At 42.7% G+C, this 26,131-nt stretch overlaps 1 long non-coding RNA gene across 1 annotated transcript in view; it reads left to right on the top strand.

Annotated features, from left to right (window-relative positions):
- Positions 1 to 20,310: 20,310 nt before the first annotated feature.
- LOC140458983 (uncharacterized) overlaps positions 20,311 to 26,131 on the top strand; it is a 51,916-nt gene continuing 46,095 nt past the window's right edge. Inside the window, exons 1-2 of the long non-coding RNA XR_011953792.1 lie at positions 20,311 to 20,425; positions 21,424 to 21,539. This is a non-coding gene — a long non-coding RNA (uncharacterized lncRNA). The remainder of the gene's footprint in view (positions 20,426 to 21,423; positions 21,540 to 26,131) is intronic.

Below are 26,131 nucleotides of genomic sequence, written 5' to 3' on the forward strand. Positions count from 1 at the left end.
CCCACAAGCCTCATTGCTGATGAAGGGCTTAGGCACAAAACATCGAATCTCCTGCTCCTCAGATGCTGCCTGACCTGCTGTGCTTTTCCAGTATTATACTCATGGCACTTGCCTTCACAGCTAAATGCTACGAGTTAACTGTCAGTTTCATAGATAATTGTGGAATTGATTTTGTTAATTGAGAAATTTGGGCTACTCCACCAATGATAACAGCCCTTAAGGTGAACAGTTCTTACAGGAAAAATAGCACTTAAAGGTCACGATGCAAAATGGGACAAATGTTTGAGCCAATTTAAGAACTTGAGACCGGGCATCAATGAGGCACCGTGGGCCATCATCAGCAGCAGAATTGTACTCCTCAATTGGTAATCTCATGGTTTGTCATATCACACATTCAACCATTAGCATCAAACCAGGAGACCAGCCCGGGTTCAATGGAGAGTGCAGGAGGGCATCCCTGAAGCAGCATCAGGTGGACCTAAAAGTGAAGTGCCAACCTGGTGAAGCTATCAAACGGGACTACTTGTGGACCAAACAACATAAACAGCAAGTGATAGGCAGAGCTAAGCGATCCCACAACCAGTGAATGAGATCTACATTCTGTAGTCCTGTCACATCCAGTCGTAAATGATGGTGGAAAATCTTTTATTTAAAAAAACGCTTGCTGCAGGAGAACACTCTCATGTATCCCTATCATCAGTAATGGAAGAGCCCAACACATTAGTGCAAAAATTCAGGCTGAACCAATTGCAGAAATCTTCAGTCAGGCGTGGATGATCCATTTTGGCATTCTCCAGCGGTCCCCAACATTGTAAATACAAGTCTTTAATTAATTTGATTCATTCCACACGATACCAAGGAACGGTTAGAAGCACTGGATACTGCAAAGATTATGGGCCTGACAATATTCTTGCACCAACCCGACAATACAGAAAATTGCTCAGATATGTCGTGTACACAAAGCAGAACCGATCCAACCTGGCTATTTCCTGCCCTATTAAAGTGATGGAAATGGTCATCAACAATTCTAACAAGCAGCATCTGCTCAGCAATAACCTGCTCAGTGATGCAGAGTTTGGGCTCTGCCAGGGCCACTCAGCTCTTGAGGTCATTACAGCCTTGGTTCAAACGCAGACAAAAGAGCTGAATTCCAGAGGGGAGGTGAGGTAACATGTCTTGTCTTCAGAGCCGCATTTGTGGCACCAAGGAGGCTGAGCAAAATTGGAATCATTGGTTATTGGGGGCAAATTCTCCTCTGGCGTCATACCTGGGAAGCAGGAAGCTGGGTGTGGTTGTAGTAGGTCAGTCATTTCAGCTCCAGGACATCTCTGCAGAAGTTCCTAAAGGGTACTGTCCTGGTTCCACTAATCTTCAGCCATTTCATCAATGACCTTCCCTCCATTATAAAGTCAGAAAGTGTACTCACTGCTGAACATCCCCAATGTTCAGCACTATTTGGAACTCTTCAGATACTGAAGCAAACTATGTTTAAATGCAGCAAGGGCTGACTAATACACAGGTTTGTGGCAAGAAATATTTGTACAACCCCAGTTAAAGACCATCTGCAATAAGAGACAATCTAACAACCATCCCTTGACATAAATGTCCATCACTGAATTTCCCTCTATTAAAACCCTGAGGGTTACCATTGACCAGAAACTCAACAGGACATACCACACCAACACAGAGTGGCTACAAGAGCAGGTCAGAGACTAGGAATACTGTGGCGAGCAACTCACCTCCAAACTCTGTTCACCATCTCCAAGACACACGCGAAAATGGCGATGGTACGCTCACCCCTTGGCTGGAATGGTGGGGTTCCAACAACACAAGAAGCTTGACACCATCCAGAGCATGCTAGCTGTTTGATTGGCATGACATCCACATGCACTCACTCCCTCCACCGCTAAAGCTCAGTAACAGCAGTATGTACGATCTAAAGATGCATTGCAGAGATTCACCAAAAATTCTTAGGCAGCAACTTATAAACCTACAACCACTTAGATCTCAAAGGACAAGGCCAGCAGATCCATAGCAGTTTTGCTCATCTGGTAATCCCATAACAGGAATTAGTTGCATTTAAGACAGTATATAATTAACTAATAATTGGCAAAATTCAGTGTTACTAATTCAAATAAAGTACCTTTAGATAACGAGTGGACCATTGTGATATTTCTGCAGCGTTGCCCCCTTGCTGAAATAACATGCATATGTCTGGAACCTGCCTTATCTAACCCTAAAACATCTGTTTTCAACTTGTATCTGGCACAATAAATGTTAACAGATGGTTTATGTGCAATGATACTATAAAATCTAGACTAGAAATCCTAAATATCAATTTCCAAAATATTCAGTGATGGATTTTGAATTGATTGTTTCACACCCCACTGCGAAAGAGTGTAATGGAGGGTTGAGACCACACCTATAATTCCTCACCTGAGAACTGGGAATTTATGATAGTCAAGTGATATTTGAAGATCTGTACTTAACATGGAAAGATAAAAATCCGAAGCCCTAAATCAAATTGGTTAACTTAAACTGAAAACACTCGAGGTGTATTACTATAAAACTTTCTCTTAAATTAGAGATTAATTTATGACATGAAGGGGCGGGGAAATCCATTGTGTCAAGTGGATCAGAAGGTTTCAGTTATGATTTTCCCCAGGACTTTACAGAATGTGGGGTGAGTCCCTACTTGAGGTCACAACATGATGTTTTGGTGTCATGAGCTCCAAGGTAGCAATGGTCAAACCCTTCACCACTCAGTCTGAGTTTTAACAATTTACAAGCCTTAAAATGGTGTCACAGTGGGAACAGGTTTGAAAAACTCTGACCTACTACATCTTTTAAATAATTGACATTGAGTTGTGTTGGAGTTTATATCAAATTCTTCATTGTTTTTAATCCTTTTAGACTTGAAAGTACTGTGGTATCCTTTAATTGCATGACCTCCCACTCGTTTCAGGCCCTGTTTTAGTTTTGTAAAATGAGAGTCATGTTTATGCAAACCTTACTATGTGAACTGAATGTCACAGTTCAAACATTGAAAGAGTGAAAGATGGCAATTCTCTGGTTGCTCAGTGAGCTGCAGTCTTACATCTGCCTTGTCAAGTCTCTGCAGCCAGATCAGCAAAGATCAGAATCTCTGGGACATTTCAGGAAAGTTCAGTAATACAGATGAAAGACTAAATGTTTCCCTCTTTGTCAAACATGCTGGTTGGTTGGAGATGAAGTACTCTGTCCTTATTCACCTGACTGATTAGTGTGTTTGTGAGGTTGGGTGTGAAATTGGATTGTAAATCACAGTGGTGTGAATTTGGAATATTGATGTAATTCACCCTCTTCCATTTTCTTTGCCTCATTCCAAAAGATTTGTCAACAGACAAACAGAATTTAACTTTGCTTGTGAGTGTATCATCGAGGAACGGTTCTTTATTCTGTATCCCAATGGTGCTGACATGCTCACCCTTTTTCAGAGGGTGGTTGGACCATTCGGAAGGTTGTGCTTGAGATTCTCCTCCTATCCAAGTCAGAAAGAGAAATGGAGCTGGTGTTGGCGTTACTGAGCTCTGTTGCTATTTGAAGTTAACGAATCTTAGCAGAAGGAGTTGTGTTGAGCCAGAAGGTGTCGGGAGGTTGGATATAAATTGTTGTGTGGAATACTTGGAATTTTTGTTTAACATGTGTCAGTTTAATAGTCCTTTCAGGTTTTAGATTTTTATTTAGAATTGAAATTACAGATATCAAATATAATTCAGGGCTTAGTGCTGCATTTAGTGGCATGTTGGACAAGCTCAAAAGCATTTTGGATGATTTTAGCAATGGCAGGAAATCTGTGTTGATTTCTAATTTGAATTTCATCTTGATTCAGAGCTATTTAATTTCCCCTTTTTTTATCTTTTCTTTTAAAACTGCATTCAAAATGAAGTTTATTACGTTAATGCTTTTCTGAAGCTCTTTGTAGATTCCCACAGAAAAGACAATTCCATCTCCCTCTTTTTTGCTTTGGGAGTAGTATTTTTGCAAGTTGACTGTTGGCATTTCTATATGTAACTGGGTTGTTAATCTACCATTTTCTTCCTCTTCAGAGAAAAAGACATGGCATTGATGGAAGGATAACTTAACTGGGATTGTAACTGGATGAGTGACACAAATACTCTGGCTGCACTCTGGACATTCTGCAATGAATAACTGTCCAAAGCCTGAGAGGCACTTTTTGGGAGTGTGATGGAACAGTCTCTATGTGCTTGGATGAATACTGCTCCAACAGCAAGGAAAAAGCTTAACATTGTCCTGAGCAAAGCAGCCCACTTGGTTGACACCCCACCCATTGACTTCTTTCTCAATGGCACACATTTGCAGCAGTGTGTACAATACATACGATGCACTACAACAACTAACCAAGGCTGTTTTGACAGCACCTTTTAAAGCCATGATCTGTGCCATCTGAAGACAATAGTAGCTACTGCTTCCTTACTAATGCTACCACCACCCAGTTCCCCTCCAAGCTCCGTAACGTTTTGAATTGGAATAACATCATCAAACATGTACCACATCCTGACTGCACTGTGGGTGTACCTTCAAGAGGGCAGCATACCACCACTTAAGGGCAATTGGGAATGAGCATCAAATGCTGGTTTCATTGGCAACCCTCTTATTCCATGAAACCATCTTCAATAAAAACAAGTCATGTAAATATATCCTGTGGTTACAGTGCAGCTGTGCATACAATCTGCAGACACTGTGCTATGAACCTCACCTGTTTTAATAGTATTCTTGTTAGAACGCTACATTTAACTGAAAATTTATTCATTAAATCAATCATGAGAGGGGAAACAGCTTTGTCATTTTGAAGCAATGTCATGGTATTTCATGATAATCCAGTTTAATTGAAGACCTCTTTGTCTTATACAGTGTGATGTGAAAGTTTCGATATAATGGCCTTGATTATATGGTAGGCTGTACTACATTTCTGAATAAAATTCACCCAGAATTACTGGAATTATTGAAAAATAATGCAGAATTTTAAGTATGAATTATGTTTGTTGTGTGAATGCTGTAATATTGGAAAACTAATAGAAACTAGCACCCTCTCCCAGGGTGAATTAAATACCAGTGGAACTTTGTAATGATTGTGTTTATATCAATCTTTAAAGAGGCTGTTTAAAAAAAAATGAGGATTTTCTTTTGTGATCCAGATAAGAAATTGACATGCTTTAGAAATATTTGACTTTTTTTCCTGTTTGAAACATAAATAGCAAGTGTTGTAGTAAGCCTGCTCTGTCAATCAATATGATCATGGCTGATCATCCAAATGCAGAATTTGTTCCCATTTTCACCTCATACCATTTGATCTCTTTAGCCCTAAGAACTATATCTAACCATTAAAAATCTTCAATGTTTTGTCCTGAAATACATTCTGTGGCAGACTATTTTGTTAGTTCCCCACTATCTGGATGAAGAAATGTCTCCTTCTCTCCCTTCTGAATACCCTAATCTTATATCCTTTAGACGATACCCACTGGTTCAGGCCTACCCCACCATGAAGGCCAACAGACCATTTGCCTTCACTGCCTGCTGCACCTACATGCTCACTCTCAGGGACTGGTGGACAAAGACACCTTTAGTTACACCTCCCCTTTTCCCATTATATTCAGATAATTTCCCTTTCTGTTTTTGCAACAAAAAAAATCACTCAACTTATCTAAATCACACTGAAACATCTCTGTATCATCCTCACAGTCCATCCTCCTCTCAGTTCACCCTTCCACCCAGCTTTGTGTCGTCCACGAATAGAAATAGTAATCGATCCCCCATCTAAATCATCCGTATATATTGTAAGTAACTGGGTTTGACCATTGATCTCTGTAGTGCCTCACTGGTTACTGGCTGACACTCAGAAAATTACCTGTTTGTTCCAGCTCTTTGTTTCCTGTCTGTCAACTAGCTCCCTGTCCATTGAAATACACTAACCCCAATCTCAAACTTGTTCTTTGGTCGGATCACCTGGTAGTTGCCTGTAGTGTTCCTGGTTGTGCAGTTGTCGGTACACTTCCTTGCAGTAATCTGTTCTATTCTGAATGACAATGGCTCCTCCTTTATCTGCTGGTTTGATGAACAATGCTGTGATTGGTTTTGAGAGCCTGGATGGCATTGCTTTGTGAACGGGTGATGTTTTGCTCGACATGGCAGGTACTCATGTGACTCAGCCAACGTTGTCTATCTTATACGTTGCAGGAAAGGATGCCCGGAGTCATGGTACATTGGGGAAACTGAGCAAAGGCTATGACAACGGATGAATGGGCACCACACAACAATCAACAGACAAGAGTGTTCCCTCCCAGTTGGGGAACACTTCAGTGGTCCAGGACATTCGACCTCGGACCTTCGGGTGACCATCCTCCAAGGCAGACTTCGGGACAGGCAGCAGCGAAAAATGGCTGAGCAGAGGCTGAAAGCTAAGTTCGGTACCCATAGGGAGGGCCTCAATTGGGACCTTGGGTTCATGTCACATTGTAGGTGACCACCATTGCACTATACACACACACAGATACACCTACACACACACACACTCTCACAAAGCACTCCTATTGACACATGCACACGGACACACATATACACAGACACGCACACACACTCCCACACTCACACATGCCCCCCCTCACAGACTTAAGACACTCTACACACACACACAAAACCCACAACCCAGACAGACACACACAGAGAGACAGACAAAGGCCCACATGAACACGTATTTTGTGGGATGAATTTGTCCTTGCAGGGTTACATTGTACTTTACTCAAAAACTGCAAGAATTCATGTAAACTCTGTTATCTCACTTTTTAGATTAGAATCAATCTAAACATCATGGCATAGACAGGGAACACAGGGGTGTAACACCTTCAACATATTGTCTACCTCTCACCATTGTTAACAGCTAACCTGAGAATGGAACTTTTTAAAAATGGTTTTGTGATTTACACAAGCAAGAAGTGAAACTATCGTGATATTCTAACAGATGAAAGGCTTAACAGACAATCAAATTTTCAATGTATAATTTCAGTTACATCACATTGTAAATTTTTACGATAAATTCTGTGTGTTTGGATTGAGCCCTCCACTACCACCTGATGAAGGAGTGACGCTCCGAAAGCTCGTGTGCTTCCAATTAAACTTGTTAGACTATAACCTGGTGTTGTGGGATTTGTAACTTTGTACACCCCAATCCAACACTGACATCTCCAAATCATTCCAAATTCTACTTTCCTTCTGCTTTGCCTGTATGTTATATTTAGCGAGAACAAGGTCATTGTCCAGAAAGATTAATACTGCCTGAGCTTTACAGTGCTTCCAGATATCGCGGAGCTGCAGTATTTTGTTTTGCACTCAGCCATTTATTGTTCTCACTTGTTTCTTTGTGAAAGTTCACAAAATTAACTTGGATGGATGAATTTAGGATTCCCTTTACCAATGTTGGGAGAAAGAAATGTCAGTGTTTCAAGTGCTGATAAAGTAAAATAAACTGATAATCAGTAGAAAGGGTTTAGAGGGATTTGGAACAAATGCTGGCAAATGGGACTAGATTAATTTAGGATATCTAGTCAGCATGGGCAAGTTGGACTGAAGGGTTTGATTGAGTGTTGTACAACTGTGACTTCATTCTCTCAATTATTCAAGCAGTTGAATACTTCGAGGAGGAAAAGGAGAATTTATGGAGAGAATACACCTGAAATGATGATTGAGGTATATCAAACTCACATTACTTCATTACCTTTTACTCTGGGTTCTTCAATGACCAAACCTGTTTTGTTATCTGAATAACTATGTATCATGTGATTTGTTTTGCACAAAATATTTCGTTAGGATCTAGTGAACTGTTAAGAAGTGTTCATTTTTAAAATTTAGGCAGCTTGATTGTTAAGCAAGAAAAGGTTGGCGTTTTAATCCCACTGATTCATTGTTCTATAAAAGATAACAAGCTTTTTATCTGTTCTGGGCACTGAATAAATGGAAGTCAATTCTGAAGGAAAAAATCCTCATCGGTAACGTTCCCACATATGTGGAGTAATTGCTTCTGGTCACTCTTCAGGCTCTAGAGGTGAGGAAATAATTGAGTTGGCCAAAGTTAGCAACATCATTTGGATGGACTGTACTCGTTGGGGAAACTTGCAGGATCTGTAGAAGAAACATGTGTTTCGGAGCATATGCAATAAACCTGAACATTGTTAGTTTTTCACAGAGCTTGGGACCTGATCGGAGCAGCAATGAAGCTAGTTTTTTTTTAAAATTTCCGAGCTTGCCAAATTATTGTTGGTAAATGTAGGTGACATTATCAAAGCACCTTTCATAGTCCCCAGCTAGACATTTGGTCCCAGTTTTGTCGGTCCATTCATTCCAATGGATAAGAGGTATTTTAAATGTGATCACTCCATTTAACTATTTGAATTAATCACTGAAGTATTCAAGTCCTCTTGGATTCTTAATTTCAAATTACTCAATGTGATTTTTTGTCCCCCCCTGAATTTGCCAAGCACTGGGCAGTTCTGGAATGTTCCAAATATTTACAATAGATGCATTCACACTGTTGAAGGCAATCTGGTCAATTTGAATACCATTCAGGTAGTTAACAACAATACATAAATAACTTTATGAATTGCTTACTGTACACCAACGCAAGCCAAGTATTAGTGAAACCACAGATTGTTTCCCAAGGACTCCCAAATCTAAACAGTGCATTCCAGGTATGCTCACTATCACTATCTGGGAGCAGTCTCCCAAAGTGCTCCCAGAATTTAGAAAGCACATACAGTGCCCTCTAAAGCTAAATCTGCTGTCACAGGCTTCACTCCTATTGCATACAATGACATTTATTGTCCAGTTCTTTAATGTGACAATTGATTTTACAAACAATTTATAAAATATTTTAAATCCTGAAGAAATGTGATGTCAAGTCTTCCTAAAAGTGAATGGAAAGTGTTTTGTTTGTTTGACCTTTGGCTCTATGTATCAGACCGAACTGAACCTTTAACAAGATGTGGGATGTTTCCCACACACTTTGTTTAAAAAAACAAAGATTATGCTCTGAGATTTAAGTGTTCAATCAGGTTTGATCAAAAAGCCTTCCCAAAATTGAGAGTTTGATTTCAGCCCCTTTAAAGAGACATGCTCTTGGCCTTCAATTTTGTGACATGTGATCATACTTTGATGAAGGTGGCTGTGTGAAACACTGCAGGATGTTGTGCTGAAGTGCCTCATTGGGTGGATGAGCTTTATTACTGGTGTAACTTGGCTAATTTTGAGATGGAATGTCACAGAGTTAAATCTTGTTTTTAAACTGAGGCGTGCTTGTGTAATGCAAGTGTGGAAACTATGCTCATGTTTGCAATGAACCTTTCACTTTTGGAGATTAGTATTTTTCCGATCTATTTTGTAAATAAAGTTCACTATAGAAAGCACAGAGCTGGAGAACCGCAGGTCCAGCAGCACCTCTGAGGGGAAAAACGTTGTAAGTTCCAAGTCCAGTGATCTTTTGTCCATTCAGACAAAGAGTCAGTGAACTTCAAATGTAACATTTTTTCTCTTCACAGATACCCTCAGAGCTGCTGAGTTTCTCCAGCACTTTGTTTCTGAGGTTCAGATCTCCAGCACCTGCAGTTTATTGTTTTGTAATCGATCCTATGATTTGACTTGGGGAGCAAGAGGCAGCAACTGTAATCAATTCGGATAAAACTCCCCAACCATGGAAAAAAAACACATATCTTTATACTTTGCAAAACATTACTGCAAATAAGAAATGCAATTAAGCTAAATGCAAAAAGGCATACCACCTGCCGTGTCTCAAACTTGCTACTCATCTTTGAGGACTAATCGGTCAGAATTGTGTTTGCTCGCTTCCTTAGAGATCACAGTCCACACATGTCCCAGTTCCAATTCCTGGGCCGGGCCCGGGTACCACATTGCAGTGGGGTGGGGAGATTTGTGTCAGCCTGAAGTTTTTGTTAAGAGCAACATTGCAGGTTGAAGTTGACGATTTTGACTATTATGGTATCATCAAACTTGGAGAAAATCCTTCCGAATGTATTGATCAACTGTACTGAGCTTGTTTACATGCAGTCCTGTTAGTAGTGCTGTAATATTCTAAGTTAAGAATCACACAACACCAGGTTATAGTCCAATAGGTTTAATTGGAAGCACACTAGCTTTCCGAGGGCCGCTCCTTCATCAGGTGATTGTGCAGTGCACAATTCAAAGGCACGGAATTTATAGCAAAAATTTACAGTGTGATGTAACTGAAATTCTCCATTGAAAAATACCTTGATTGTCTGTTGAGGCTTTCATCTGTTCGAATACCATGATAGTTTCACTTCTTTCATGTGTCAATCACCAAACCTGTTTTTAAAAGTTGCATTCCTGACACTGGCCCATCAAATCACTCATTGTATTAATCACTGCACAGTCTCAACAAAGGAATGAAACTGGATGGAGCACATTACATCTACTAATGCACTGGAAAATACAACAACACAGCCCTCTTGAACCTGCAACTTCCGCCTCACTGTGGGTCAACAACAGCAACAGAACTGTACTCCAGCCCAATCTGAAATCTCATAGCCTGGAATATCCCCCACTCAACCATTAACATCAAGCTGGGGATCAACCCTGGCTCAATGGAGAATGCAGGAGGGCATGCCAGGAGCAATTCCAGGCATACCTAAAAATGAGGTGCCAACCTGGTGAAGCTAACCAATGTGCCTGCCACACAGCGCAAGCAACACCAAATAGAACTATGTGATCCAACAATCAATAGATCAGATCTGAGCTCTGCCACACCTCGTCATGAACGGTGATGGACAATTAAACAACTCACTGGAGGCAGCATCACAATATCCCCACCCTTACTGATGGAGGAGCCTCACACATTCATGCAACAGATAAGACAACAGCATTTACAGCAATCTTCAGCCAGCAGTGCCAAGTGGATGAGCCTTCTCCATTGGTCCCTGACATCACAGATGTGAATCGAATTGGTTGAAAACTCATTTCAAATCAGATCAAGTCGTGTAAAGGCTATGGGCCCTGCCAACATTGTGGCAATAAGACTGATGGCTGTGCTCCAGAACTTGCTACACACCAAGATAATTACTGCTCCAGCACTGGCACCTTCCGACATTGTGGAACATTTCCCAGTGTTGTTCAACACAAAAACACAGGAAACATCCAACCCAGCCAATTCCCCTCCATCAGTCCACACTCGCTCCGCAGTGAAGTGTTGGAAGGTGTCATCAATAGTACTGTCAAGCACATACTCAGCTATAACCTGCTCAGTGACACCCAGACTGGGTTCTGCCAGGGCCAATCAGCTCCTGAGCTTGTTACAGACTTGATTCACAAACTGACAAACAGCTGAATCCTAGAGGTGAGGGTGACAGCCCAGTCCCACTCCAAGACCACTATTTCGCCTTCAGTGATATCACCGGACCTCACCACAGTCTCAGCTCATTTGCTGAAACTCTCATTCATTCCTTTTGTTAACTCTAGATTTCATTATCTAAACCCACTCCTGGCCAGGATCCAACAATCATCCTCCCTATAATCTCCAGAATATTGAAAACTCTACCGCCCAAGTGCTCACTTGTACCAGAACTTGCTGATCCATCAAAAGGCTCCCATTTATAAGCAACAGCAATTTACTTTCACACCCTTGGTTTAATTCCTGGCTGTAATCATTCCTATCTTCCTGCACCAGACACCCTTTCATATCTCAATAACTCATTTTAGTTTAGATTCCCAATGATGGGTTTATTTTTGAGTTCAGCTGTGTGACTGTTTCTATAGATTCCAAGGCAACATGGTCTGCAATTCCCACCCTCTAAGATCTGCTTTCTTCCTTTAAGGCATTCCTGAAAAAATGCTTATTTGGCAATGGTTTTGGTCACTGGACATAATATTCTCCATCTGTGGCCTTATGTCAAAAGTTCACAATATTTTTGTGAAATTAAAAACATGTACAGATATCTTCTACTCTTCACTATCGCTGAGTGAATAATCTGTAATGTCTCTTACCCAACCACATTGTGGGAGCACCTTCATCATACCAACTGCAGCAATACAAGGAAGTCAAACATCACCCTCTCCACAGGCAACAGGGCTTTGCCAATGATCACTGGTATCTGTGGAAGGAGATGATGTTTCAGGAAGTGCAATATGAATTATAGGGATTGAAAATGGTTCGGAATTTGACTGTCAGAAATGGAAGGAAAATCCATTCACTTATTGGAAAAAAGAATTCTTGATTGTCAAAAATATTGAGGAAAAAATAACCTGATAATGGAGCTGCATATGGTCAGGAGTTGGGCAGCAGTGGACAATGCATTTATGAAAAGGTCTGTGAACGTAATAGTAAAATACTAAACATGGCAAAGATAAACTCACGTGAGACTGAAGAAGCTAGATAACGAACAAGTGGATATCAAGGAGCCCAGAGGTGAATCAGAGCAGTGTTCACTTTTATGATCCCACAGTCAGAGATGTCTAACACAGAAACAGACTCTTCGGTCCATCCCATCTATGCCAACCAGATATTCTAATCTAATCTATTCCCATTTGCCAACACTTGGCAAACGTCCCTCTGAACCCTTCCTATTCAAATGCTTTTTAAGTGTAACAATTTTAGTTATCCTTTAGGCTCCTTTTGAATTTTCCCCTCTCACCCTAAGCCTATATCCTCTAGTTCTGGGCTCCACCACCCCAGGGTAAACACCTAGTCTATTTAGAAGAAAGTGAGGACTGCAGATGCTGGAGATCAGAGCTGAAAAATGTCTTGCTGGAAAAGCGCAGCAGGTCAGGCAGCATCCAAGGAGCAGGAGAATCGATATTTTGGGCATAAGCCCTTCTTCAGGAAACATCGATTCTCCTGCTCCTTGAAGGCTGCCTGATCTGCTACACTTCTCCAACAACACATTTTTCAGCCCTCATCCTAATCCAACACCAGCACCTGCAAGTCAAGAGTGAGGGAGGAGTGCAAAATATAAGAACCAAAGAACTAGGAACAGGAGAAGGCCATCCTGCCCTTTGAGCTTGCAATTCCATTCAATAAGATCATGGCTGATCATTTTGTGGATGCAGAACCATTTACCCATGTTCTCACCGTATCCCTTAATTAATTATTTCTTTTTAATAAAATCTACCTTAGCTTTAAAAACGTTTACTGAACTAGCATCAACTACTTCTCTGGGCAATGAATTCAATCGGGGTCAAGACGTTCCTTCTCAATTCAGTCCTAAATTTGCTGTCTCTAATCTTGACTGGATGTCCTCTTATCCTGGCTTCACCTGCCAGTGGATGCGGTCTCCTCTACATTGGGGAGACTGGACGTCTCCGAGCAGAGTGCTTTAGGGAACAACTCCGGGACACCCGCACCAATCAACCACACCACCCTGTGGCCCAACATTTCAACTTTTTCTCCCACTCTGCCGAGGACATGGAGGCCCTGGGCCTCCTTCACCGCCGCTCCCTCACCACCTGAAGCCTGGAGGAAGAACGCCTCTTCTTCCGCCTCGGAACACTTCAACCCCAGGGCATCAATGTGGACTTCAACAGTTTCCTCATTTCCCCTTCCTCCACCTCACCCCAGTTCCAAACTTCCAGCTCAGCACTGTCCCCATGACTTGTCCTACCTGCCTATCTTCTTTTCCACCTATCCACTCCACCCTTCCCCCCGACCTATCACCTTCATCCCCTCCCCACACACCTATTGTACTCTATGCTACTTTCTCCCCACCCCCATCGTCCTCTCACTTAGCTATCCATGCTTCAGGCAGTCTGCCTGTATTGCTGATGAAGGGCTTTTGCCTGAAACGTCGATTTTACTGCTCCTCGGATGCTGCCTGAACTGCTGTGCTCTTCCAGCACCACTAATCCAGAATCTGGTTTCCAGCATCTGCAGTCATTGTTTTTACCTCGTGGAAACATCCTCTTTACTTCTATTTTATCCATTCCACTCATTATTTTATAGGTTTCCGTTCTTCTGAATTCCAATGGATATAATCCCAATCGACTCAGTCTCTGTTAAGCCAACCCCCTCAACTCTGGAATCAACCTAGTTAACCTCCTCTGCACCCCCTCTCGTGCCAGTACATCCTTGAGCAAGTAAGATGGCAGAAACTGCATGCAGTAATCCAGGTGTGGCCTCACCAGCACCCAAATACTACTCAAACAAACCCTTTGCTTTTAAACACAATCCCTTCAGCAATGAAGGACAAAATTCCATTTGCTTTCTGAATTGATTGTTGTACCTGGTGACCAACCCTCATGTAGAATGCTCCTCAGGTACCTCTGCATAGCAAATGATGCAACTTTTTAAAATTCAAGTCATAATCTCTTCTTTAATGTTACTTCAACCAAACAGTATGACTTTACATTTATGCACATTATATTCCAAATGCCAGCCCATTGCCCACTCACCCAATGTATCTCTGTTCCTCTGCAAAGTTTCACAGTCCTCCACACACTTTGTTCTGTTATTCATCTTAGTGTCAGATGCAAACTTTGACACCCTACATGTGGTCCCCAACTCCAAATCATCTGTATCAATTGGATATAATTGCAGTCCCAACACTGATCCCTGAGACACACTACTAGTCACTGATTGTCAGCCAGAATAGTACTCATTTATCCCCACAGTTTGCTTCCTGTTAGTCAACCAATTTTCTATCCATGCTAATACCTTACATCTAACGCCATGCGCCCTTCTCTTATGTAACAGCCTCTTGCATAGCACCTTGTTGAAGGACTTTTGGAAATCCGGGTACACCGCATCCACTGGGTCCCCGTTGTCCACCGCATCCACTGGGTCCCCGTTGTCCACCTTGCTCGAAATGGCTTCATAGAATTCCAACCGATTTGTGAAGCATGACCTGCCCTTCATGAACCCATGCTGTGTCTGTACAATGGGACAATTTCTGTCGAGATTCCCTGCTATTTCTTCCTTGATAATAGACCCAAGCATCTTTCCCACTACAGAGAATAAGGTAACTGTTGGGTAATTCCCCATCTTTTTTCCACCTCCTTTTTAAAACAGTGGCGTCACTTTTGCTGCTTTACAATCTGCTGGGACTGCCACAGTTTCCAGTGAATTTTGGAAAATTACTGCCAGTGCATTTGCTATTTCTCCTGGCATCTCTTTTCGTACCCTGGGATGCATTCCATCAGGGTCAGAAGACTTTTCTGTCATTAACTCAATTACCTCCAACAGTCCAACACTAGCTGTTCCGTAATAATGATAGTTTCCAAATCCTCATCTACCTTTGTCTCTTTACTAAGTTTTGGCAAGAGATTAGTATTCTCCACTGTGATATCTCATAACTTAATGCTCCTTCTCATTTTCCAAAGGACCAACACTTACTTTAGCCACTCTTTTCTTGTTCAATATAAAATTTTGCTCTCTGTCTTTATAGTCTGTGCTCATTTATTTTTCTCATGTTCTATCTTACATTTCTTTGTAGCTCTTCTGTTGCTTTCTGTTGACCTTTAATAGTTTTCCCAGTTCTTGTTTCATACTGTTTTTGGCCACTTTGCATGCCTTCTCTTTCAATTTGATCGTTTTTCTTAGATACCCATCGCAGAGTATGCCTTTTCTTACAGTCCTTCCTTTTCACTGGAATATACCTTTGCTGAAAACTTCGTAAAGTGCCTTTGAAAATCTTCCACTGCTCATCAACTGTTCCATAAAATCTTTGTTTCCGATCTACTTTATCCAGGTTCTCCCTCATTCTATTGTAGTTCCCTGTGTTGAAGCAAAGGACCCATATATTAGATTTTATTTTCACACTCTCCATATGTATTCTAAATTCAACCATACAGTGATCACTTCTTCCAAGAGGATCCCTAACCCTGAAGTCATTAATTATTCCTGTCTCATTGCACAATCTGATCTTGGATAGATTGCTCCATTGTCAGTTCCATGTCGTACTGTTCAAGAAAACTATCATGGATACATTTAATAAACTCAAGGCTACCCAGACTGAGCTGGTTTGACCAATCTACATGTAGATTAAAATCACCCATGATAATCGCCGTACAATTTTTACTGGCATCAGTTATTTATTTGTTTATTGCCCATCCCAATGTGATGTTATTATTTGCTGGCCTGCACACTAACCTGTCAGTGACTTTCTTGTTAGAATTTTGAATGCATCATTCCTGTTTCTCCTAATGTACAGCAATATAAACAACTACTTGCATTGTATGGAACTTTCACAATGGCAAATCTTCTAAGGTGCTTCATGAATGATCAAAACATTGATTAAGGAGAATGATTTTAAAATACATCTTAAAAGGAGGATAGAGAAGGTTAGGGAGGCTACTCCACAGACTTCGGCCCGTGACAGCTCCAATTGTGGAGTGATGCAGGTGGGTTGGAAAGGGAACGTGCAAAGGGGAAATGGAGGAGCGCAGGCAGTGGATAAGGTCTTAAGGACAGAGAAGGTTCCAGACTGAGTCTGACTGTCATCGAGAGTATGGATGCCTCATGGAGTTTGAAGCACTGCAATGGGTCCATGCATATCATGTAAGTCGAGGAGAGTATAATGGTGGCTGAGAGAACTTTTGATGAGGACTCGTCTCCTGAGGTAGTGTGAGGTTAGAAACAGTGGAGGAGAGGTCACACTGCTTGGAGTTTTATTTTAAAGGCCTCCGCAGAATGCCAAGGAGGTGCAAGAGAGGATTAGCAAAATTATTCTGGATAAGAGTGAAAGTAACAGAGTGGTCATTATGGGGGACTTTAGCTTCCCCAAAATTGACTGGAAATGCTATAACTCTAATACATTGGATGAATCGGTTTTTATCCAATGTGTACAGGAGGGTTTCCTGACACAGTATGTTGAAGGGCCGACAAGAGGGGATGCCACATTGGATCTGGTTCTTGGTAATAAACCAGACTAGGTGTTTGATTTAGTTGGCGGTGACCACTTTGGAGAGAGTGATCAACATTCAGTTATGTTTAGTTTAGCGATGAAAAGGGATAGATACATGCCACAGGTCAAGAGTTATTGATGGGTTGGGGGCAATTAGAATGCGATTCAGCAAGAATTAGGATGCATAGAATGGGGTAGCAAAAGGCAGGGGGTGCAGAATATTGAAATGTGGAGCTGGTTTAAGGAACAGACATTGCGTGTCCTTGACAGATATGTTCCTGTCAGGCAGGAAGGAAGTGATATGGAAAGGGAATCGTGGTTTACTACAGAAATTGGATCTCTTGTTGAGAAGAAGAAGGCTTCTGTGTTGATGAGGCAAGATGGTACATATGAGGCGATGGAGTGTTACAGATCAGCTAGAAAGGATTTAATGAGAGAGTTAAGAAGAGCAAAGAGAGCACACAAGCAGTCTTTAGTGAATAGAATAAAGGAGAACCCTAAAGCTTTCTATAGATATGTGAGGATCAAAAGCATAGAGTAGGAATAGAGCCAGTCAAAGTCAGAAGTGGGAAGTTGAGTGTGGACCCTGTGGAGATCAGAGAGGTGCTAAACAAACATTTCTCATCGGTTTTCACTCAGGAAAAGGAGAATATTATAGAGGAGAAGAATGTGGTACGAGATATTAGACTAGAAATGATCGAGGTTAGTTACGAACAGGTGTTATCAATTCAAGGAGTGAAAGTAGACAAGTCCCCTGGGCTGGATGGGATTTATCCGAGGATTCTCTGGGAAGCTAGGGAGGAGATAGCAAAGTCTTTGGCTTTGATATTTGAGTCATCATTGTCTACAGGTTTGGTACCAGAGGACTGGAGGATTGCAAATGTTGTGCCCTTGATCAAGAAGGGCAGGGGAGATGACCCAGGTAATTATAAACCAGTGTACCTTACTTCTGTTGTTGGAAAGGTTTTGGAAAGGATTATAAGAGATAAGATTTATAATCATCTAGCGAACACCAATTTGATTTAGATAGTCAACATTGTTTCGTCAAGGGCAGGACATGTCTTACAAACCTCTGAGTTTTTTGAGAAGGCAGACAAGCATATAGATAAGGGTAGGGCAGTTGACGTGGTATACATGGACTTCAATAAAGCCTTTAATAAGTTTCCACATGGTAGGCTATTGGAGAAAATGCAGAGACATGGAATTGAGGGTGATTTAGCAGTTTGGATTAGAAACTGGCTTTTTGAAAGAAGACAGCGAATGGTGGTTGATGGAAAATATTCAACCTGGAGTCTGGTTACTAGTGGTGTGCCACAAGGACCTGTTTTGGGACCACGGCTGTTTGTCATTTTTATAAATTACTTAGACATAGGCATAGGTGGATTGATCAGTAAATTTGCAGACGACACTAAAGTCGGTGGAGTAGTGGACAGTGTGGAAGAATTTTACAGGTACTCATGCAGACTTGGATAAACTGCAGAATTGGGCTGAGAGGTGGCAAATGGACATCAATGCAGCTAAATGTGAGGTGATGCACTTTAGGAAGAATAACAGGATGGCAGAGTGCTGGGTCAATGGAAAGATTCTTGGTGGTGTGGGTGTGAAGAGGGATGTTGGAGTCCATGTCCATAGGTTCCTGAAAGTTGTCACTCAGGTGGATATTACTGTTAAGGCAGCATGCAGTGTATTAGGTTTCATTCGTTGAGAGATTGAGTTCCGGAGCCGCAATTTCATGCTGCAACTATACAAAATGTTGGTGCGACCATACTTGGAATATTGTGTGCAGTTCTGGTGCCCATAATTCGGGAAGGATGGGGAAGCATTGGAAAAGGTGCAGAAGAGATTTACCAGGATGTTGCCTGGTCTGGAGGGAAGGTCTTTTGAGGAAATGTTCAGAGACTTGAACCTGTTCTCAGGGGCAAGGCGGCGGCTAAGAGGGGATTTGCCAGAGACTTACAAGATGATCAGAGGATTAGATAGGTTCGACAGTGAAAGTCTTTTTCCGAGGATGATGACATCAGCGTGTTCGAGGGGGTATAACTACAAATTGAGGTGTGATGGATTTAAGACAGATGTCAGAGGCAGATTCTTCACTCAGTGGTTAGGGCGTGGAATGTGCTACCTGGTAATGTAGTTAACTCAGCCACATTAGAGAGGTTTAAACATTCCTTTAGATAAGCACATGGGTGATTTTGGGATAGTGTAGGGTGATGAGCTGAGAATAGTTCACAGGTCGGCGCAACATCAAGGGCCAAAGGGCCTGTTCTGCACTGTATTGTTCTGTGACGAAAGTGCTACAAGAGATTTCTACTATCTTAAACAGTGATGAATGTTGTATTGTGGGCTTACAAAACGTCACTGATCTCTACCAAACATGTACGAGGCAAAGCCAGGACAATAATAAGATGCTGCGACAGGAGGGGAACTGGTACCTCCATAAAAATCCCTACTCCTTCTCATCTATTTCACCTCCAAAACCGAGCGCGTTCCAGAAAAGCACCTCTGTCTCCCACCACGACACTTTTCCCCACAACCGTGGTATCTGGCTGTGCACTAGGAGTGCAACAGTCTGTACTAGGACCCACTGGGGTCCTGAAACACTTGGTAAAGGTGAAAATCTTCTGGGCTATGACAGCCCCACCACATTGCATGCATTTTCTATGTTTTTAACTCTGTTCCGGACTTCCCTTATTTTTCGGAATGAACCTGTTCAAAGTTTTTATTGCACACACCTGCACAAGCTATGAATTGAACTCAAGCCTCTCGATCCAAGATTTGGGATATTTTCACCGCATCACAAGAAATCGACTCGAACTTCCCTTGTCCCTCAGCCTGCTGAGTCACGCCTGAATCAACTCTGCAATTGGGAGGAATGGGCGGAAGTGGAGGACCGAGCAGCGGCCGGTCTGCCAACCAGAGTGAGTGAGGAGCGGGGCCAAAGCATTCTCCAGGAGTGAACGCTTCAGGATTGGTCAGAGAGCAAACTGTTTTGCAGGATTGATCGTTCCCACCACATAGTGGAGTATTAAACCTCTCTCACAAATCAATGTGAGATTTTAAGAAATAGTTGAGATGTAAATCTGATAACATACATATTTCCAAAGGATTTGCACAACTCGAGTAAGAAACTTCTTTTCAAACTCCCAGAACGATTACTAATTTACATACCTAGCCGGTATGGTCGAGTTGGACCAAACAATCTGTTCACATGCTAGAAATCTCTATGACTATACTCGACAAAGCAATTGTTAATGACTAATATTTTACCCATCAGTCTGTGCAGGTATGAATATTCTCTACAAACTCACCGATAATCTCAGACGCACGCGCAGTTTTGTTTCAATGCAGAGCATGCGCAGTGTCACATTGATCAGGACACAGAGAGAGCGCGACATGGAGCTGTTTTCTGCGGCAGCGGCTTCGATCGGCTCCAGAGAGCGGCGCTCTGAGCCGGTGTGTGGGAGCCTCGCCGGGAGAAAGGAGCGGAGAGAATTCACAAGTCCAGGATACAGGTTAAAAAAAACTCGGAAAAGACCTCCAGGCCCGGATAAGGAGGCGGCGGTCTCTGATCAGGGAAGGGGCCCAGGGTCACGGCCGCCATTTGTTTGAGGGAAGAGGGTGCGCGGGCCTCTGTGCCGCCATCTTGAGACGGTCAAGGTGCAGGGGGGCGGGGCTCTCGGGGTCTGTCGAACAATCAGAGGAAAGGGAAGCCCCATTGTTATTGATTAATTCCACGAACACAGCTTCACTGGGCGATCCTGCAGGAATATCCTCTCTCCGTCCTGCTGGGATGTTTCACCCCATCAGAACCAGCAGCTCTCCTCCTCTCTCAGCTCCCCTTCTGTCCTTCTTGCAGCATCTGTCCCCTGGAACATTGAGCTGCCTGTCCTGTCCCTCCCTCAGCTGTTGTTTCTGTAATACCTGTGATATCCCAGTCCCATCTTAGATTACTTCACTAAAGACAGGAATTCACCCGATGGATTTTTCTTAACATCAGCAATTGTTTAATACTCACTTACAGGTTTTTAGTTACATCGTTTTTGAAGCATTTACTTCACATTCTATCATTTGCAATGTTGGGATTTGAACCTGTGTCCAGAGAACACTTGCTGAGTTTCTGGATAAATTGTCACACAGTAATGACACTAGGCTATCACTTTGCCTGCTCACAGTTTGTATATCCCAGTGCAACACGAATCAAAACCCTTTCTTCCTGCACAAACAAATAAATTGTTTGACCCGGCACTCTGGTGATGTGACTCAGTACCTCTCCATGTGGTACCCCTCACTGTGTGGGTCTAATTGCTGCCTCTGTCAGCGTCTCTCACTTTTGAAGCTACTCCAGATCATGAGCCAACAGAATTCTCCACTCCAGAGAGATGAGGCAGCATAGGTCAGGAATGGAGACTGGGATTTTCCAGATCTCTGTGGGCTCAGTGCCATTCTACATGTGTAACCCTCACAGCATCAGCCTAATTTCCCATTCTGCCTATTTCTGTGTCTTCTACAGGTAATCAGGGAGATCCTGACTCAATAGACTTGCCAACTGCTGGTTGGGACAATGGTTGGTTAGCCAGAAAGACAAAGTCAGGGAGGTCGGGAGTCTTCAATAAATCCTGCTGCCAGGTAAGATCATTCCAGTGCACAGAGCAGACAGTAATAAGGGGGATCCAAACATCAGCTAACAAGACATGACAGAGAAAGTGCTGGAGGGGGAGCACAGTACAGATACACCCCAGGCTCAATCACCACGTCTGTTGCAAGTTTTGTTGTAATGAGACAGCATCGGGAGTTCCCAGTTATTAGTCCAGGCCTGTGCTTTCTTAGAGAGCATCAGAACAACTGAGGGGAAAGCAGGCCTCCCGCGAGAGGGTGGTAATGCTGCCTGGGATCTTTCTGTTCCCTATTCCTTCTCCAACACTATCTATGGCTTGTATTGAGGACCAGTGTCTTCAATCATTCTAACTCCTATAACAGTTCCTATCTCTGTCATCTCCTCCCCTTTCACCAATTATTTCACATATTTGAAACCTCCAGTCCAGATGACCATCCGTATCGCTGTAACGTGCTTCAGTCTCTACAACATGCCTTGTCTCAATAGTCTCCTCCTCCAATAACTGGAGACATCGGCTCTGTTTCTGTGCTGCATGACTCTTCGGCCGAGGTTTCCGAAATGGAATGAGTCGGGTTTGCCTGTGTTTAGCTCATATCCCTTCAAACCTTCTCCTCTCCATGTACCTGCCCGAGTGTCTTTTCCATCGTGTAATTGTACTTGTTTTTACCATTTCCTCTGGCAGTCCATTCCGTCTGTGGATAATGTTGCCCCTCAGCTCCCTCTTTAAATCCTTGCTCTCTCACCTCACGTTTATGCCTCTAGCTTTGGACTCACCTACCCTTGGCAATTCACCTTACTTAGACCCTACATGGTTTCATAAACCTTTATAAGAAATATTGACAACAATGTTACCAATATCTCCAACTCATGTACTCAATGCTCTGACCAATGAAGACAAGTGTGCCAATTGCTGCTTTCAACACCCTGTCGCCCTGTGATGCCAATCCAAGGAACAATGTAACTGCACCCCTTGGTCTCTCTCTTTTCTACAACACTGCCCAGGGCCCAACCATTAACTATGTTAGTCCTCTCTGGTTTGTCTGAACTGAATCCAACACCTGAATTAAACTCCATCTTTCATGCCTTGGCCCACTGGCCCAGTTGATTACCATCCCCTTCGATAACTATATTCCCTGCCCACTCTTCCACTAATCTTGGTATCCACAAACATAATAACAGGGACTCCTATATTTTCACTCAGATTGTTTATGTAAATGGTGCACAACAGTGGTCCCAGCACCAGTCCTTACAGCACACTGCTGGTCAGAGACCCCAGTCTGAACAACAACCCTCTCCCACCACCCTCTGTCTCCCACTGTCATCCCATTTTGTATCCAGTTGGGTAGCTCTCCCTGATCCCTTGTGATCTACCCTTACTAACCAATGGATCATGCTACACCCTGAACAAGGGTTTGCGGAAGCCAGAAACAACGTCTGTTGCTCTGCCTTCGTCTATCTTTTTGGTCACATCTTGAGCAAACTCCAGTCAAGATTGTGGGACATGTTTTCCCACGCACAAAGCCATGCTGGCTGTAATCAGGCCTTATCTTTCCAAATGCATGTAAGACCTACCTCTCAGAATGACCTCCAACAACTGACCCACCCTGATGTCTCACTCATCAGTCTGTAGTTCCCTGGCTTTCTCTTGCAGCCTTTCTGAATTAATGACACAACATTATAATCATAGTCAGAGTCATACTGCACTGTTTGGTTAACGCTAACCATACACTAAAACTGATCTTGTCCCACCTGCCTGTTCCTGGATCATATCCCTTCAAACCTTTCCTCTTCCTGTACTAATGCAAATGTCTTTTAAACATTGTAATTGTCCTCATGTTCACCCCTTCCTTGGGAAGTTCATTTCACACACAACCCACCCTCTTTAACAATGTGCCTCATGTCTTTTTTTATATGTCTCTCCTCTAAACTTAAAAATGTAGTGCCTTGTCTTGAAACTCCCCTGTCCATGGGAAAAGACAACTCCCATTAACTCTATCGATCCCCCTCATGATTTTATAAACTTCTGAGGTCATCTGTCAACATTCAGGTTTCAGTGAAAAATACCAACCTATTCAGCCTTTCTTTATACTGAAGCCTTTCGTACCCAGCCACATCCCAGTAAATCTCCTTCCAACCCTTTCCAGCTTAATAATATCCTACCTATAACTGGGCGACCAGAACTGGACACAGTATTCCAGAAGAGGACTCACCAATGGCCTGTATAATCTCAATGCGACTTCCCAACTCCGATATCCAAACGACTGAGCAATGAAAGCAAGTGAGGCAAGCACCTTTTTTTAAAACTATCCTGTCTCTCAATGTTACAAACTTTAAAGAATTATGTAGCTGAACCCTGAGGTCTCTCTGTTCTACAACACAACTGAAGGTCTTGCCATTAATTGTATAAGTCCTGCCCGTGTTTGTTGTACCAAATGCTTTACCTTGCATTTATTCAGGTTGAACTCAATCTACAGTTTTTCAGCCATTCATTCACACATTTCATCAGGATCCCTTTGTAATCTCAGAAAACCTTCTTCACTGTCCACAATGCCACCCTCCAGTCTAACAGCCTATCACACATAGCTCTCGATGGTACAAGTATCTCTGCTAGGGGCCCTACAATTTCTTCACCAGCTTCCCACAATGTCCTGAGATCCATTTGATCAGGTCCTGGGGATTGTTCTACCTTTGTGTTTTAAAACCTCCAGCACCTCCTTTTCTATAATGTGGACTCATTTCAAGACATTGAGTCATAGAGATGTACAGCACAGAAACAGGCCCTTCGGACCAACTCCTGCATGACGTTTCTAGTCACATTTGCCACAATTTTGCCAATATCCCTCTGAACCCTTTGCTATTCATACACCCATCCACATGCCTTTTAAATGTATTTCTATCAGCCTCCACTATTTGCTCTGGCAGCTTATTCCATCCACTCTGCTGGAGTCAGTTGTCCTTTAGACCCCTTTGAAAAGTTTCCCTTGCCTGGGGAAATGACCTTGTCTATTGACCCTGTCGATGCCCACCATGATTTTAAACACCTTTTATCAGTTAACTCCTTAGCCTCCCATGTTCAAGTGAACACAGCTCCAGCCTATTCAGGCTTTTCCCTGAAGCACAAACCCTCCAACCCTGGCACCATCTTTGGTCATTTCTTCTGAACCCTTTCATGTTCCACGATATCCTTCCGATGGCATTGAGACCAGAATTGCACACATTATTCCAATAGTGGTCTGGCCAAACACTGTTTAGTTCCCTGAGCGCCCCAGTCTTTATCCACAGTAAGTTCCAAAGTGAAATATTTGTTTTGGATCTTGTAGTTTCACACATCGTTGCCTTCATTGATCATTAAGGAGACCGGGTTTGTCCCGAGCTCTTCTTTTGCTCTTAATACACTTGTAGAGTCTCTTTGGATTCTCCTTAACATTCTCTGCCAAAGCGATCTCGTATCCCCTTTTTACATTCCTGATTTCCATCCTAAGTGTATTCCTACAGCCCCGATGCTCCTGAAGGGATTCCCTTGAGTCAGCCAGTTATATCTGACATGTGCCCCCTTTTTTTCTTGACCACAGCCTCGAAACTCAGCCAGTGTTTCCTAATTCAGTCAGCATTGAGCTCCACACTAACAGGAACACGCTGGCGCTGAACACTCCTTTTATCTCGGTTTTAAAATATTCCTACTTGCCAGACTTCCCTTTATCTGCAAATAGCCTCCCCAAATCTGCTTTAAAAATTCATGTCTAATACTATCTTGCTCCATTGAATAACTTTAACTTGTGGACCAGGCCTGTCCTTTTCCATCGCTATTTTCAATCTAATACAATTGTGGTAACTTTCCAAAGTGCTCCCCCACTAACACCTCAGTCCCGTTCCCTGCCTTGTTTCCCAAGGGGAGGTCAGGTTTAGTCCCATTCTCCAGTTGGGCCAATTACATAATGACTGGGAGTTTTCGGAACACACTTAACAAATACCTTCCATCCAAATGCTTAACTTAGTACCAATCCCAGTCCAGGTTTGGAACGGTTAAGATCCCCTATCATTCCAACCCTATTATTCTAAGAGATATCTGAAATCTCCTGACATATTTGCTCCTCCATCTCCCATTGCCTATCGCTGTAGTCCGACCGTAGAAAACTAATGACCAATTTTTATTTCTCAGTTCCACTAATATCGTTTAACTGGGCGATCCTACATGAATCCTCCCTCGAGGTACTGCTGGGATGTTTCCCCCCAATCAAACCCACCAGCTCTCCTCCTGTTTTCCCTCCTGTTCTATCCTTCCTGTAGCAGCTGTCTCTGGAATATTGAGCTGCTGCTCCTGTTGCTCCCTCAGCTGTGTTTCTGTAATATCTATGGTCTCCCAATCCCATGTTCCCATCCATGCTCTGGGTTCATCTGCCTTATCTGTTTGGCCTTTTGTATTGAAATAACTGCAGTTTAATCCACCAGTTTGCCCTAATTGTCTGCTATGTTCTTGCCTGCCTTGTCTACTTATATTCTTCTCTTGAACATTTGTACCAGCCTCAACTTTCTTTCTGGCCTTACGACTCTTTGGGGTCACACAGCCCTGCCAGACGAGTTTAAATCCTCTCGAGCAGCTCCA

Source organism: Chiloscyllium punctatum, chromosome 34, assembly GCF_047496795.1.
Source record: "Chiloscyllium punctatum isolate Juve2018m chromosome 34, sChiPun1.3, whole genome shotgun sequence".
In the NCBI taxonomy this organism is placed as follows: Eukaryota; Metazoa; Chordata; class Chondrichthyes; order Orectolobiformes; family Hemiscylliidae; genus Chiloscyllium; species Chiloscyllium punctatum.